The 15682-nt window shown below is 40.4% G+C and overlaps 1 long non-coding RNA gene across 1 annotated transcript in view; it reads right to left on the bottom strand.

The window, feature by feature from the left end:
- Window positions 1-14759, bottom strand: part of LOC111239215 — a 31309-nt gene extending 16550 nt beyond the window's left edge. Inside the window, exon 1 of the long non-coding RNA XR_002665852.1 lies at window positions 14638-14759. This is a non-coding gene — a long non-coding RNA (uncharacterized LOC111239215). The remainder of the gene's footprint in view (window positions 1-14637) is intronic.
- Window positions 14760-15682: the final 923 nt, after the last annotated feature.

The following is a 15682-nucleotide window of genomic DNA, read 5'->3' as shown; positions in this document are numbered from 1 at the left end:
CATGACTATTCATGTACACTGAGCATGCCTGAGCCGGTGTTAACAGGAAGCAGATTGTCTACCCTTGTAGCATTAAAATACAGAATTTAACAAAAGCAACACAACAGCTGTTAGCAAAGACAACAAGGTAAGTGACACACAGGTTGATAAGAACCAATCAGGGAGCGTCTGTGGGTGTCTACGTCATCGTTTCCAAAGATCTTCGTTTTGGCCTGTCCAGACTACAACACATCCCCAGAGTTTTCAAAATAAAACAGGTCCAGCAGCGTTTCTGAAAGTCTTTTGGAGCTTGTAAACTCTGGAGTAGTGTGGACGGAGGAGGAGATTGTAGGAAAAGAGATGCGTTTTAAAAAGAAAATGTAGTAGTCTGGATGTAGCCTCAGATTCGGAAGGTTGCAACTGTTATTTCAAAGTGTCAGATGCATATTCTTCAACATACAGTCTGAGACAAGTTGATCAGGACATCTCTGCTGTTCAGATCGTTGTTGACTCTGCTGGTCTTTAGTTTTGTTTTCATTTTTGCATCACAATGATGCCAATGCACAGCAGTCACCTCTGAGCCTCCCCGCTCTGGTTGGTGAAGGATGTGGCGTTGTGTGTGTGTGTGTGCGCGTGACGTCAATGCCTGCCCTGTTGTTTTTTTTTTTTTTTTTTGAGTGTCCTCTTCTCTCTCTTCACTTTGATGTCTCATTTTGAGGAAAGAGAATCAATCCTGCAGTTCATCAGCCTGCAGGGGAACATGCCCTCAGCTGCTCTCCTCCAGCTCAGCACTGATTAACACTCATCCACACACTGCACACTGTTCATTAGCAAGCCACTTCACTTCAGCTTGTGTGACAGTGACAGCCACACGGTGCTTATAATAACTATTTGCTCCTCAGTCACACTTTGTAGCTGTGGGATTGTGTACCAGTCTGTGGAGGTAAGGGGAAGGGGACACTGTTGCATAATCCCAGACAGCTGAGAGGAGGACTCAGCCGGTCCTGACTGATGCTCTCCTTTCCTGTTGGCAATCGGAGAACACAGGAACAGCTTGACCCTGGCAAGTCCCTTATTTGTGTGAAAGGTTGTTCATCCAGCACCACCCAACTATTTGACTTCAGTACACACACATAGTCCATTCTTCTTAACACATTATCAGTCAGTTAACACAGACTTTGTGGCTCTCTGCTGTGTTTCTTTACCTCAGCCTGCTTGTATTTGAAATGTCACTGCACATGTGTGCCAGAAAAGAGTCGCAACAATCGCAACACAGCGACAATCAGTATTTGTCCTGTCTTCATTGGGGGGTACGGGGCAGAAAGGACTGGTGCTGTTCTGCAGTGAAAGGAAAGGAACACAGCCCACCACACTTCACTGAGAGGAACAAACCCTGCCACCATCTCACACACACACACACACACACACACACACACTGTGGGGGTGGCTTTGTGGCTGTGCCTATGATTTATTTACACATGGGTAGGCAGCCAAACATCCAATCTGTTAAACACTGTGCTATATTAGAATTGTACCATTTATGCCACCTCTGCATTTTACACGCTGTTCTCTTGTTAGTACAAAGTCTGCAGGATGAGACTGCAGCATTGGTGTTTGAAGTTCTGAAAAAAAAAAAAAAAAAAAAAACCCAAAATCTGAACGGGGCATCCTTCACTGCTACTTTATCACTGCTTGCAGCTAAAAAAACGCAGCATGACATCATAAAATATTCTAGTATCAAATAGAGCTCAGTTCATTATTATGCCAAACTCTGTGTACAGTGGAATCAGCTGAAAATTGTGACACAGCATTAAAGAAAAGTTTCAATAACTAAAAGTGTTACAGTGCAGCGTGTGGTCAAAGTGTCAAGCATGTGTCAGCAATGTGGCTGTGATGCTTCCTTTCACTTCAAATATTATACACTCAGTGTCCAGTTTATTACACCTACATAAACCTACAGCCTCATTCAACCTGCAATAAAACCTGTCTTCATTAAGTTTGTGCTGGACATTTTTAGACAGGTGTAATCTTCATTTTGTAGGCTGCAGTTTGTGGTTGTGTTGAACTGAAAGACTGATATGAATGAGGCAGACAAACAATCTTCAGGTGAAAGGATTCGTCTAATAATCAGTTAATCAATTGACAGAAAATAAATCGCAATTCATTTTGATAACTGATTATTTGTTAAAATAATTCAGCAAGAACAATGTCAAACACAGTCTGTAACTTCTGCCTCTAGGAGTCTCTCAATCAAAACAATAAGAAAAGACAGCATTGGGTGACGCCATGAAATAGCATGGGATCATGGGAATTGCTGTCTTCAGCACCATTACCGTAAGCTCCTCCCGGTTTGGATTCCTTCAGTGTCAGTGGTTCAGGAAATCAAACAGACCTGGTGATTCTAACCGTCAAAAACACTGAATGAAGCAGTTTGACATTTAAAGTCAGTGTTTGAGCGACGCTGTACGGAGGACAGAGACTCAGGGAAGAGTTGGAGCTGAGATTGATGTTAACCTTTGTTCTGATTGTTTCTCTGATAACTTATGAAGCAGACGTTCAGCTGGTTTTTACCAGCAGCTGAATTCTGCACAGAGGTGTCCTCCTCTCTTCAGTGACACAGGACAGGACATCCAGCTGGGAGCTGAGCTGTCGAACATTTCCTCAGCTTGTTTCTCTGATAACTTCAGATCCAGACGTGCGACGACTCAAATCCTTCATCTGGTTCAAATATAGATCTGAAAACCACCAAGGTGCCAAAAGTGCATGTGGCTTAAAACTAGATAAAAGTCAATGTTGAGCTTCTGGCAGGAAACAACAATACCGGCGTCCACATAGGGTATATGATGTCATTAACATATGTAACAACATGTATAACATAAATCTAGCCATTTTTACAGATTTTTAATCTGAAAAAGTTACAGATTATAACTTTAAATGTCTGTAGAAGTCAAGAGATCCACCTCTTCCACTAACTTCCTGTTGGTATCAAGTTGGAACTGCATGTTATTGTCTGCTTGTGTATCAGTGAGGTATTATATCTAACAAAGGCATTGTTAGATATAATACCGTTAACATTAATAAGGTCATCATGACATGTTTACTTGAATTTCCTTCCTGTGGGAGTCAAGACAGTGACTGCACAAGCCACAGTTCAACTGGAGCTGATCTCAGACCACTGCACTCAGGTGGCCCCCGCCCAGGCTTTGAAAACATCCATTAGCAAATTATATTGTGAAGTGATCAAATAAATTACACTGACAGACTTTATACTTGACTGAAACCATGTCCACCAACATAAAATGGGCAGAAGCATTTTGAATGTGAAACAAGCATCAAAGCCTACAGCTCAGTTTCAGCTCACGACAGATAAAACTGGGAAACAGTGGTGGATGATGTGGCCTTAAAATAACATGGCACAGCCCTGAAAATACAATATTTAAAAGCCTTTCCAAGATCCAAGATCTTTCAAAGCAGAATAATAAAAAAAATGAGTAGAAATTGCATATGTAGATGTATCCTGCTGCTTGATTCACTTAGGAAATTCCTGATCCTGTGACTTCAGAGAACAATGCTTCTCTACACTGCTATGTGGGAAAAGGGATTTTTAAACATCCTTATAACAATCCTAACAATGCTTCCATCTAAAACCAAGCAATTCCTTCATTACTATCAAGTGAAAACATACAGTTTTGGCTTCAAATATAACCTATACTCAAACAACAACCTCACAAAGTTAAATAAAACATTCTTCCAAACATTAAAAAAAGAATCCTTCTGACATTAAAGTGAGCCTGAGGGAACACAGAACAGTCATACTGGGGGAGCAAAGTGTGCTGAGCAAGGCTGAGCAGAGCTTCCTGCTCAACTATTCATTACAGCCTACCTGTCGTGTCTTAACATGTTCTAACACACCTTCCCAGTTCATTCTCCAGGTAAACACTCTCCACAGAAACCCCCAACAATGCCCTGAAACCACTGTTTCTGTAGAAACACATGCACACCGAGAGCCTACATGTTACTGCTGACTGCACAATGTTCAGGTGCACTCAGCTCATTTTGTAACACCTTTGTAAACCATCCCAATATTTCTTTGATGTAGAACCTAAAAACAATGTTACTGCATTTATTGTGTTTATTGTAGCATTTATCTACAAAGAAGGAGAACGAGATACTAAATTCAACAATCCAACAACGAAGTGGCTTGAACATGTTTTTGCTGATGACCCCATCCACAGCAGCACATTCCTCAGCTTCTGTACCGGTGCTCTTTTAACTGGGAGCTGATCTGAATCTACTGCAGGTAATTCACTGGCTCACACAACCCAACGTCCAATAACCCCAAGTATCACTTTTAGTGTTGATCAAATGGCTGCATTATGTATGGGTCATGCAGAAGTGTTTTGGAAATGTATGATGACATATTCACTGAGTACTTTATTAGGAACACCACACTAAAGCTCCTTTTCCACTGGTCAAAAAACCCAGTAAGACCCGCTAACATTGGGCTTTTGTCAGCAATGGAAAAGAGAACAATCAGCATTCACACCCGGGTAACATGACTCTGCAGTAGACATAGTATCTTTTCGGCTCTGGCTCCGATCGACAGCGATGTAAGCACAACACCCGGGTGAATTCTCTAATTTTGGCCCTTTTTCCTGCTGTAACGCCTCAGAGCACAGACACTGTAGACACAGCTGTCACCTGTCCAGCACGGTGCTATCAAACCAGAAACATCACGGCTACACCTTCCTCAGAGAGAGCTGCACCCCTGAAATAAGTTTTAAAAACACACCATCACAGATCAAAGCGTCTCACATGGAGGCTCTGACACTGTTACAGAAGCACCAACTGGATGAGATGTGACAGATCTGTTTTACAAGTTTGTACTGCAGCTAGCAGCTCACTCTCTCTCCACTGTGTCTGTGTATCTGTACCTGATCAGGTACTCTGGGCACCCTGAATGACAGGCACACAGAGAGCGCTTGCAAAGAGACAGACAGGGATTTATGGGGGTTTTTGAGAGAGAGCGAGAGAGAGAGAGAGAGAGAGAGAGAGAGAGAGAGAGAGAGAGAGAGAGAGAGCAGGACAAGGAGGGGCTGAGTGAACCATTGAACATACACTGTGCACAGATCTACAAGGAAATAAGATTTAACACATTTCAAATAGTAAAAAAACCCAAAAAAACAATATGCATAAATAAGCGGGTAATTCTTAATAAAGTGCTCAGTGGGGGTATAAGCTATCATGGCATCCAATGATGATGACATCCGATGAAGAGTTTTCTACCCCCGGCTGCATGTACAGTGTATCCTTGGTTATGTGTGAACAGGAAACCAGTCTGACTCAGAAGTCATAAAAAGAGCATCTGTTATGATAAACTGATGACCGCTGCTGATGGGGAGGATGCCTGGGATACTCTCTCTCTCTCTACACACCAACATGCCACAGCTGGGAAGACATTTGTATTTTCCTCAGGGGACAACTTGCTTCCAATATTTACCCCATTAGCAAAAACATTCATCCACATTCAGTCTACGTCCACAGTAGTGCAGACATACATTTAAGGACACATCTTTGTTTTCTCAGGGGTGTAAAATACAGAGTCAGAGTGGATCTGAGACACAATTATTCCAAACCCCTCTCCCACACTGACTTTAAATCTGAGTTGCTTGTTGTAACCAGTAGCCAGGAGGGAAGACGGGGCTGGTGTATAATTATCAGCCTTTCACACACATGATCAGGTATTTCCTAGTTTCTTCTTGTTATCTTTGACTATCTCTATGATCATGTATTTATTATTTCATTATAGCCACTCATGTGAGATCGTACAGAAGCCGAGAGAGGCTAATAATTGTAAATGTTTTTTTATCCCATTATCTCAAGATAACAAAGCTCATTATCCTGAGATAACGTGACATCGGGAGAAAAAGATTTTATGTTATCCGAGATAATGAGATAATTATCCCATTATATAGAGATAACAAAGCTTGTTTTCTCATTAAAATTGATTTGTTAATCAAAGATCAGATGTGCCAAGCCAGTTTGCAGATGGAAACTTTTAGTGCTGAGAAGTGAAAATGTCAGGACGACACATTGATAAACACATCACAGAATATTTCAATTTTAAGGGCAGAAATCAGTGTCTTGTCATACAAGATCATTTTCAGATCAGTCCTAGTGAACTAACGAATTACTAAGGATTCTTGCTAAGGAGGAGTGTTACAGCGACTTAGTGTAGGAGGTACAGTCAAGATCATTTTCTTCTGATGATATCATGTTATCTCAGGGTAACTAAAAATCGTTTTCTTCTGATAATATCTCATTACCCTGGGATAAGGAGCTTTTTTTATTTTGAGATAACCGGATAAAATCTTTTAATAGTGTGATTAATATTAATAACGTTTGTGAGTATGGCCTTTCACAGCTTCCGTAAGAAAGTGACTGTCTCTCTTTCTCTTGTCAGACGATTGTAATGTACTGAGTTATTGTTGGAGAAAGGGACTAAGCGTGGGGCACACTAACAACAAAATTACCATCTACCACAACAACTTTGGCCTTCAAAATGACAAGAATTGACTACACACCTGGTCTCAACAATAACTTGACATTATAAGCTTTACAAAGGTAGGTTTATTTCAGGCCTGCTCCATTTGGTTGCATAATCTTTTCCAGGTGCTCATGTTTGCTCATGCTGTTTCCAACTCAAGAGCAAACGTATGCTGTAGACTCATAGCAAATATACAGCAGATAGCAACCTATGGCACAAAGGGTTTGTTTTTATGGTGGCACAAAGACTGATGCCAGCAGCTCTACATGTTGCTATTTTTCTCCAATGTTCAAACGTGCTTTGTATGTCACTTCGATGTAGTGTGAGGAATACTAGTTATTTCAGTGGAGTTCATTAAAATCAGATTTCATTTGAAAGACATTGATATTAGTGTCAGGGGCATGGGAAGAGGAGCAGCTAAAACCAGAATGTTCCCTGAGGGAAGAATATCTTAACCACAGGGCTTTCAATCAATAAAATGAATACATATTTAATAGCATTTTTAAATTAATTGCAGGTCATTATATTCTTAAAATATATGCATGAATTGAAAATCTACCGCATCAAACTAATACAGTACCACAAAGTAACAGTACATCATACATGTAGTTATTTTCTGAAATTACAAAACTGAGCGAGAAAGATCCTGATGAATCAATAAATGACTGGCAGCCATGAGGTGGTGGCTTTAGGTCTTGGTCTGTTCCTATTTCTCTCCACACTTCTTTCTTTGCATCATTTTGATAGAGGTTGATTTTTATTTCATCAGCCCACAGAAGTTTGTTCCAGAGCTCTGCTGATTTCTGTTTTTGTGAACGGCAGCCTGACATGTTAAGATTCAACTTTACTGTCAAAGTTACTTAGTAACAGAAATTCCTCTTTAACAAGGTTTTGGGTATCGTTTGGGTTTTTTTCTGATACTGGTGCAAAAATTATACTTTTAAAATGGTACCAGTGTCTAAACTGTGCCTGAACTGATACTACACAAAATGATGGTCAATTACATTAAAGAGCGTTTTTTTTTTATTGCTAATATTTTGATGATTTGTTTCATAAATGCAAGGTTTGTAATTAACATTACATCACTAACCCGAGGAAAGGCTGCTGTCATCATCATCAATGGTCTCCAAATTACCAGGGCTGGGATCAATAATGTTCAACCTATCACCAGAGCCAGGGACTCCCACACTGCCGGCTGATGTGTTTGGCATGGGGTCAAACAAGCAGTCGAATGCGATCGAATGCAGTGTAACCCAGGCGTTGCCAGATGCCTCATTAAATTTGACATGTTCCCACTTTACACAAAGCTCTTTTTAAACATTTGTTGCACGTCCTGGTGTTGGAATCCTCTCAAGTGAAATACAGTCTCACTTTAGAAAATTAGGCTGCCATCATAGCAAATGTAATGTTAACTAGCGATGGCACGTCTGTTTCTGAACATCAGAGGGCAAATATTTCAATCGGCATTTAAGTGGCAACAAAATGAGGTACCGAAATCAGAATGCGATTCTTCAAATGGCTGTAAAATACATGCAATATTTTTTAAACTGATATGTGTATCTAAATCTTTTATTCGACACCCTACCGGATGTGTTTAATGTGAATTATTGCTATTGGGAATGATACCTAGTTTAGTTTGGAGCTCTTTGTTTAGTCCTTTGTGTCTGTCTGTGTTTCCTTTTCTTTTGGTGAGGTGTATTTAAAAAAAAAAAGATTTTTATCTATATTCCCCACACCAAGCATCACATGTAAAAATAGGGACCCTAAAGCATCAACCATTGGAGTTTGTTGAGAATGAAAAGGTCATGATTTTCTGCTTGATACAATACAATAAGGTTAGAACTGCTGTAGAAGAGGTTAGGCTGTAAGGGATAGATTTGAGATTGTTCAAATCTATCTTAAAACAATATTTATATTCTATTTTAATAAGAGAACAATTAATTACTGTCTTCACTAGAACCCAAGCCTGCATCTGAAGGTTGTCATGAATTTTGTGAGTAAAATAACATGTGCAGTGCTGTGTCCACGACTTTTTACAGACACGTTTTTCACAATTATGCAAGAGTAGATTTAAAAAAAAAAAAAGAAAAAAAAAAGGCTCAATTATCTGTTGATGTGTTACACTATGTTCAAATTTACATTATCCTTTCATTGTTGTCTCTACTTTGGAGACAAAGAATATTCATGTTCGTGTATGTGTATGAGGCTGTTTAAAATCCATAAAGGTGAACAGTGTTACCAGAGGAATCAAGGAGCTCCACTTACCACAGCCTCGCCCTCATACACAAACACTATCTCCCTGTGAAGCCCAGGGCCCTCCTCATAATTACCAAGTGTTATCTCAGACATCAGTAATATGCTCTCAGGACAGAAGTGGGCCTGGGCCTACAGCTAAGCACTAATTGGGTTTCCACTCAAGAACAGAAATGAACAAGTCAGTCGTCAGAGAGGGGAATGTCACAAAGGGAGAATCAGCTTTTTATAGCCACCTCATTGTCAATGTACCACTTCAGAGCCGTACTCATCATTTCAATTCTTCAGGAAACCAATCACCAGAATGAAAACAGGTGATTCATAATTTATCACTCAAATAATGCACACAGTTGTGAGTCAAACAGTTTGAGTGCTTTCACACTAATGAGAAGAGTGGCGATGATCTAAATGAGTGTTCATTGTTATGTTACTCAGGCCTAATGATCCAAGACGAGGTTTCCTCAGCGTGCACTCACAGCTCTCCTCTCTGATGAGTCTCCTGCAACGACACTGGCTGATTTAAATGAGGTTGTTTTTCCTCTCCTCTGTGGATGTAGTCAGTTTGTATGTCCAGAGCACACAGACTTTGGTCAAGGACAAAGTATATAAACAACTACTGGCCAGACTGTCGAAAAATTTAGTACAAGAGCCATGAGTGGTGGATGATTCCCAATGATTCTGGTGATTTATCAGTGCTTTCACCAAGTAAAATTTCCCCATGACCAATGTATTGATCCATGACAAGGTATCTTTAAATCTAATGGGCACACTGGCACTTGGGTTGAGCGGATTGGTTCCAAAATAACAATACTTCTGATACTACGTCTTGTTTTTGAGGGTGGATGGACGGACGGACGGACGGATGGAGAGACAATTTATTTATAGGATCGATACCAGTTTCAGTTTCTCTCTATGTTGGACTCATTTTAGAGTAGAACTGTCTTTGCAAAAATGTTCCGCTGTTGTGAACACAAATAAGTTAATCCACTCTTTGCCACTGCTGTTGTCATGTTGTGGGCACTCAAACATGAACCAACACGCAGCACTGCGCAGCGCAGCGCATACTCACGCCATTCCATCACTTAAAAGCAACAATGGAGTGCCTCTGTGGCTCACCTGGTCGAGTGCATACCATTTAAGTTCTGTGGTACCGTCCACCACTAACTAGCACAAAATGAAGGAGGACAATGAACACAGGAGTGAGACCACAGCTCTGTAACATAACTGATGTAAAAAAGAGCACTGGATTAAAAACACAAACAGCAACGAATAAAATTCAATCTGTAACTCCAGTTTGAGTGACCAATCACTACGTTTCAAGGCTTGTGAGACACCAAAGCACTGCACAGTGGTTTTTGTTTCACTGGCAAGTAAACTGTAGAAGGATGATGTTCATGTTAGAAGTGTAAAAGTGTCTTACAGCAACATTCAGAAGCTTTTGGGGCATGCTGACATTGCGCTTGTCAGAGAGTTAAGGAGGAACGCTGGAACATGCACATCACAAACCCAGTGGGTGGAAACAGAAGAACTGTACTGTACACTGCTACCCATATACTGTATACTAGTTCTGTCCCTTTCTTACAGAGGATGTGCACATGACAGGAGACTATTCAATCCACAATGAAGCCATTCATCAGCTAGCTCTCATAGGTTGACTTCTGGTAGTCACTGTTGCATACACTACCACAGAACAACATTTAGTTACATCAACATGTCAACCAATGTTTGCTTCACTTATTTCCTTCTGACCATACACACAAATGTGCAAGCTCTCATTCTCAGTCTCTCTCTCGCTTCCTATTTCTCTCTCTCTCTGGTCAGTTAACAACTTCAAGCGTCAGTGTCAGCAAACAAAGTTTCCATTCCTAATAGAGAATGAGAGACCGGTTCAACAAAGCCGGACAGCATCCGACTGGAATTCATCTCTGGCTTCAACTCAGCGTCGGCTGATAAAGACAAACCATCCAGACTAGCTCTAGCACTGCAGCATGAACACAACCCAACAATTTTCATGTTATCGTGACTAATTCTACATGGAAGACAAGTTTATTGGAATTCAGGGAACAATTAACAGAATGATCATTGAATCTGGGCATCACTTGCTCAATGTTTAGGTGAATATAACAAGGAATCTGGCCAAGTACACAGTGTCTGAATTCTGTCCCCCTCCACATGCTGAGGCTCCACACCCAAAACCTGTCACATTATTAATTGCTGCAAGTTAAGTGTGATATTTTACTGCAGGAGAACAAAGTCATTTTTCTTGCATCAGTTACATGTGTAACTTAACTCAGTCATCAAACATCATCTGGTCTGGAAGTGGAGAATGAGACCACACCAGTGGAGTCTAGTTTCACCCACATAACTCATTTTCCCAGGCCTAGTTCAACAATGTACTTTTCAGTCATTTCACTATAATACACACATCAGTAGTCGATTTCGTTCAGTGCTCGGTTTCTTCTCTAAACAGCAGCATGGAGTTGTAACGTACAGCCATACAACTGAACTGGATGAGATTTTTTTTTTTTTTTTTAGCTCCAGCAGTTCGAGTCAAAAACAAAGATGTAGTAAACACTTTGTTTTGAGAATCAGCAGGGTGCTGCAAGAAGCTGTGACTGCAGCGTGCAGCCAGTGACCACAGCATCCACCCTGCAGCACGGCTGGTGTTCCAGTTTAACTGGTGATCGTGTTGTCTGGTGATATTTGTGTACATTTTCCTCTTTCCGTGTTCCAGATATTCTTGTTCACAGATTCATCACTCATCATTCATTCATCATTTCAATAGTAGCCGGCTGCGGGTATATATTGAAGATATTGAAGACCACGCTGAAAAAACTTTAACATCACCAATTTATGATGTCTTTATCACCACCAGACAACAACCTGAAACTTGCTGGCCAAATAAGAAATATAAATCTATATCAAGCCCCATGGTGGGATTTGAACTATGTGTCTCAGTGATATAAAGCTCAGTCAGGCTCCTTCTTCTTTTCCAACGATGTCCTGCTTTACCTTTATAAATCTAGTTTACTGTCAGCTCTTCAACACCTGTTAATGACTCAGGAAATCAGTCTATTTGATAACAAGCTTCTAAAACAAATGATTGTCTTATATAGGAAACCCCAGCTGTTATGAAGAACCCACAAGCATGGCCATCTCAAAGGAAGTTGCTAAAAAAGGGCACATAGCGGTCATTACAATGCACATACATGTCATGATTGGTCATGTGAAAGTATCACTCCCCGACATCAACAAGGTGGAGCCTTGTGTGACATTATTGTGTGTATAGTGGGTGAATGCGCTTTTAGATGAACACATTACTTTCATGTATCCTCAGGTTATTTCTTGTTGAAGTTGGCAGACATGATTTTAAGGGAGGACGTGTTGGATGTTCCCTTTGATGAGCAAGGGATCAGTCATTTGAGAACAGAAACAGCCCAAATACTCAGCAAGGAAAAAGGTTGGTTTATAACTTGCTTTCATTAGTTATTGTAATGGAAGTGCTATTTATTTCAGGGAATAACATGATTTATCCTTAATCAACAGATATGATATGTCTGAACTTTGTCAGCATGACACACACGTGCATTGGGTAAGGTGTGTTTGGAGCAGTTGCAGTTGATTAATTATGGAACTGCTGTGCATGTCATTTCTTTCCTGCCAGACTGAGTGCAGGCTTTGCGGGAGCTGGTTCCACTGGAGCTGTGTTGGTCAACCACATGTCGACAGAGACTTTTATTGTCCTGCATGTGCTTAGAATCTGAAGGAAACAATAAGAGTCCCTTGTCAAACCATGCCAAGAGAGATTGTGTATTTCATGTTAAATTGATTGTGTATGCTGATATACTGCTTCTTATTTCTGACCTCATAATGCATTTGATGATTTGATGTCTACCACATCTCTTCTACATTTGTTTACACATTATTTGATCTCTGATATGACATACTCTACCTATACTATGGCCAGACGTCATGGCAACAGCATCATTTAAGGGATCAACATCAGAAACATCTAATGCAGGGGTCTCCAACAGGTGGCTCACGAAGTACCAGTAGTTTACCCCGTTTCAGAGTAGCTCACCCAAACGTTCACAGAATATAGTCTGTACAAACTATGGATGTGTGGTAAAACCTTTAAGCAACACAACTTCATACACCACCGCCCCTCTTCAACGCCAAATCATTATCAGTCAGTTGTCAGTCAAATGAGTTTGTTTCCATCAGATCAGCTGTAGGTGACATGCAGTGATATCAACTCTTCTGATAACAGAACAGATATAAACTAAACTTTTTATTATTAACCTTTATTTAGACAGGGGAATCCATTGAGACTGAGGTCTCATTTTCAATGGCGCCCTGGTTACATACAATAGAAAACAGTCAAACATTTGTTCATTAAAACAATCAATACAAAAACACCCATCTCAACAGCAACTTATCAATTAATAGCATAAAATAAAATAAAACATCAACATCAGACTCAAATAATAAATCTTAAAAAGTGCTTAATTTAATTTATTTATTTAACCTTTTTGCTTATTTAACCTAATTGTCTCTTGAAGGCTATTCTAGGCTCTAGGCACGCAATAGCTAAAAGCAGTTTTACCCAGTTGGGTTTTGATTTTTCCAACAAATATGTTGTCATGGATACAGTGAGTTAAAACTGTGGCTTCAACTTGAGCCCTGTTATTTTAGCCCATGTTTGTTTACATGATGAAAAAATGAAGCTATTTTTTAACTTCCTGTTTATTAAGTATCATTGATGTACTGACAACTATTACTTACTAAGGAGCTTCTTCTCTGGTTTCTAATCAGATTCTTGAAGGTTTATTTGCAGTGGTGTTTTCATGTCTGTATTCAGGTCTGACTGAATCATGGCTCAGATTTTTGTCTGATGTTTCAGATGTGGATATTGATACTTGATGACTTGTTAAATGATCGTATTGATCTGATTTTTTTTTCAGTTTGAGTGTTTTGATACGACATGTGAATAAATATAACCAGTAATATAAGACATGAGGAGCTCACAGCCCCTGATCTAACGGCAAAACCCAGCAGCCTGTGGCTCACCATGTGGGGGGGCACTTACAGGCAAACTAGTCGTCCGTTTGACCAGGGGTTCGGATCCCATGTCATTAAAAAAATTTAACTACTACTAATGTTTTAATGGGACTAAACGTGCGTGTTCTTATGGTTGTCATTTTTTAACTTAAGTTTTGGCAACCACCATTTTCATGGATATGACTCTGCGACTATAAAGATTTGGAGTTTGTTCCGATGAGCTAAAACGTAAACAAAGATCACAAGTTAACACGATCACCAGTTAAACCGGCAGCTCACTGACACAGCTCCAAAGCTGAGGTCTGATGCCACAACACTGCCTGCGACTAAACACAGATTAAACACACTCATCATACCAAGGTGCCGTTACATGAAGAAGAAGCAGAAGAAGAAGAAGAATACCTGAAAGGCATCATTAAAGAAACTGGGGAAACTTTATCTCAACAACCAGCAGCCCGCCGTGGGCTGCAGCTAGCATGCTAACAGCTAGCTGCAAAGCAACAGTCTCAACAGACTGCCGCTGATATTAGCATAGCTAACGCCAGCTCCCAGAGGCTCGGGTGGTGCTCTGACATGTACCTGTACCTGTGAGCAGACCTGCGGCCTCAGCCCTCTTTTCTTCGTCTTCTATTAGCCCTGCGGTGCTGGCACATTCATGATGCTTCCCAGTGCCGACGCCAGTCCCCTAGCCACAGGGATAACGCTACAGCTAGCTGCTGGCGCGACCACAACTACTCTGAGGAGCAGCTTCAGCTCCGAGACGTTCATGTGGCATCTGTCAGTGATTTCAGACTCACCAGTGTTGGTTTTCAGCGGGCAGCGGTCCGGGCAGAGGAAGGGAGCACAACAAGTCTCAGTGTTTGGAGTTAAAAGTCAACTTCAGCGCGTCGCTGCTCACTCCGCCATCTTGGTTCTGCTGGAAAACCTGGACTCAACCAAGTCTGGCATACTGAGGGGGTGGGGGGTTTAAAATGCAACCTACAACGTGATCTGTCTGAAGTTTGTTTTCACAGACCAAAGTCCAAAGGTAGACAGAGAATTATCAGCTGTTCAGGTCACATTAAGGACGGTCAGTGATTGCTCATATTAGCAACGGATCACTCCTGATCCCACAGTCACCGCACGGAAATAGCGTGTGTGTGTGTGTGTGTGTGTGTGTGTGTGTGTGTGTGTGTGTGTGTGTGTGTGTGTGTGTGTGTGAAGCTTTACAGATGTTCAGTGCAAAACAAGTTGATTCACCTCATGATCACAGTCACAGATTATTTATCAGTCATATATGAATTTTATTACCACAAATCAGACTGATACATGTGGATATAGGTTTGTTGATTAGTTCTGTTTATTAGGAACACCGAGCTGAAACTAAGTCAGTCTGATCAGACAGTGCTGCGACAGATCCTCCTGCATGAAGGTGTTGATGATCACCTCAAACTGTTTCAGAGATGTGTTGGTACAGCTGGAGGATCATTTATTTAACTTGGCTTTTAATTAGTTCATATTTTACTATTCTCATCGGTTTCTGTTTTTTATTTTCATTTACATATTTTATCATCTACTGTTTTCCTGTTGTCTAATTTCATTGTGCTTCAATCCGCCCTAATTTTATCGTATTTGATTTTTTAATTGTTTTTTAAAAGCACTTTGAGCTACATATCTTGTATGAAAAGGGCTCTATAGATAAAGGTCATTATTATTATTATTGTTGTTATTATTATTATTATTATTATTATTATTATTATTATTATTATTATTATTATTGTCATCATTATTTTGGAGGATGGAGTTTATGATGCTGTTGAACTGTTTTGGTGCCACTTTACAATTAGATGTATTTTATAAAGG

The sequence above is a fragment of the Seriola dumerili genome, unplaced genomic scaffold (assembly GCF_002260705.1).
Source record: "Seriola dumerili isolate Sdu_G_001 unplaced genomic scaffold, Sdu_1.0 BDQW01002174.1, whole genome shotgun sequence".
Classification (NCBI taxonomy): domain Eukaryota; kingdom Metazoa; phylum Chordata; class Actinopteri; order Carangiformes; family Carangidae; genus Seriola; species Seriola dumerili.
This window is presented reverse-complemented; position numbering and strand designations above follow the sequence as displayed.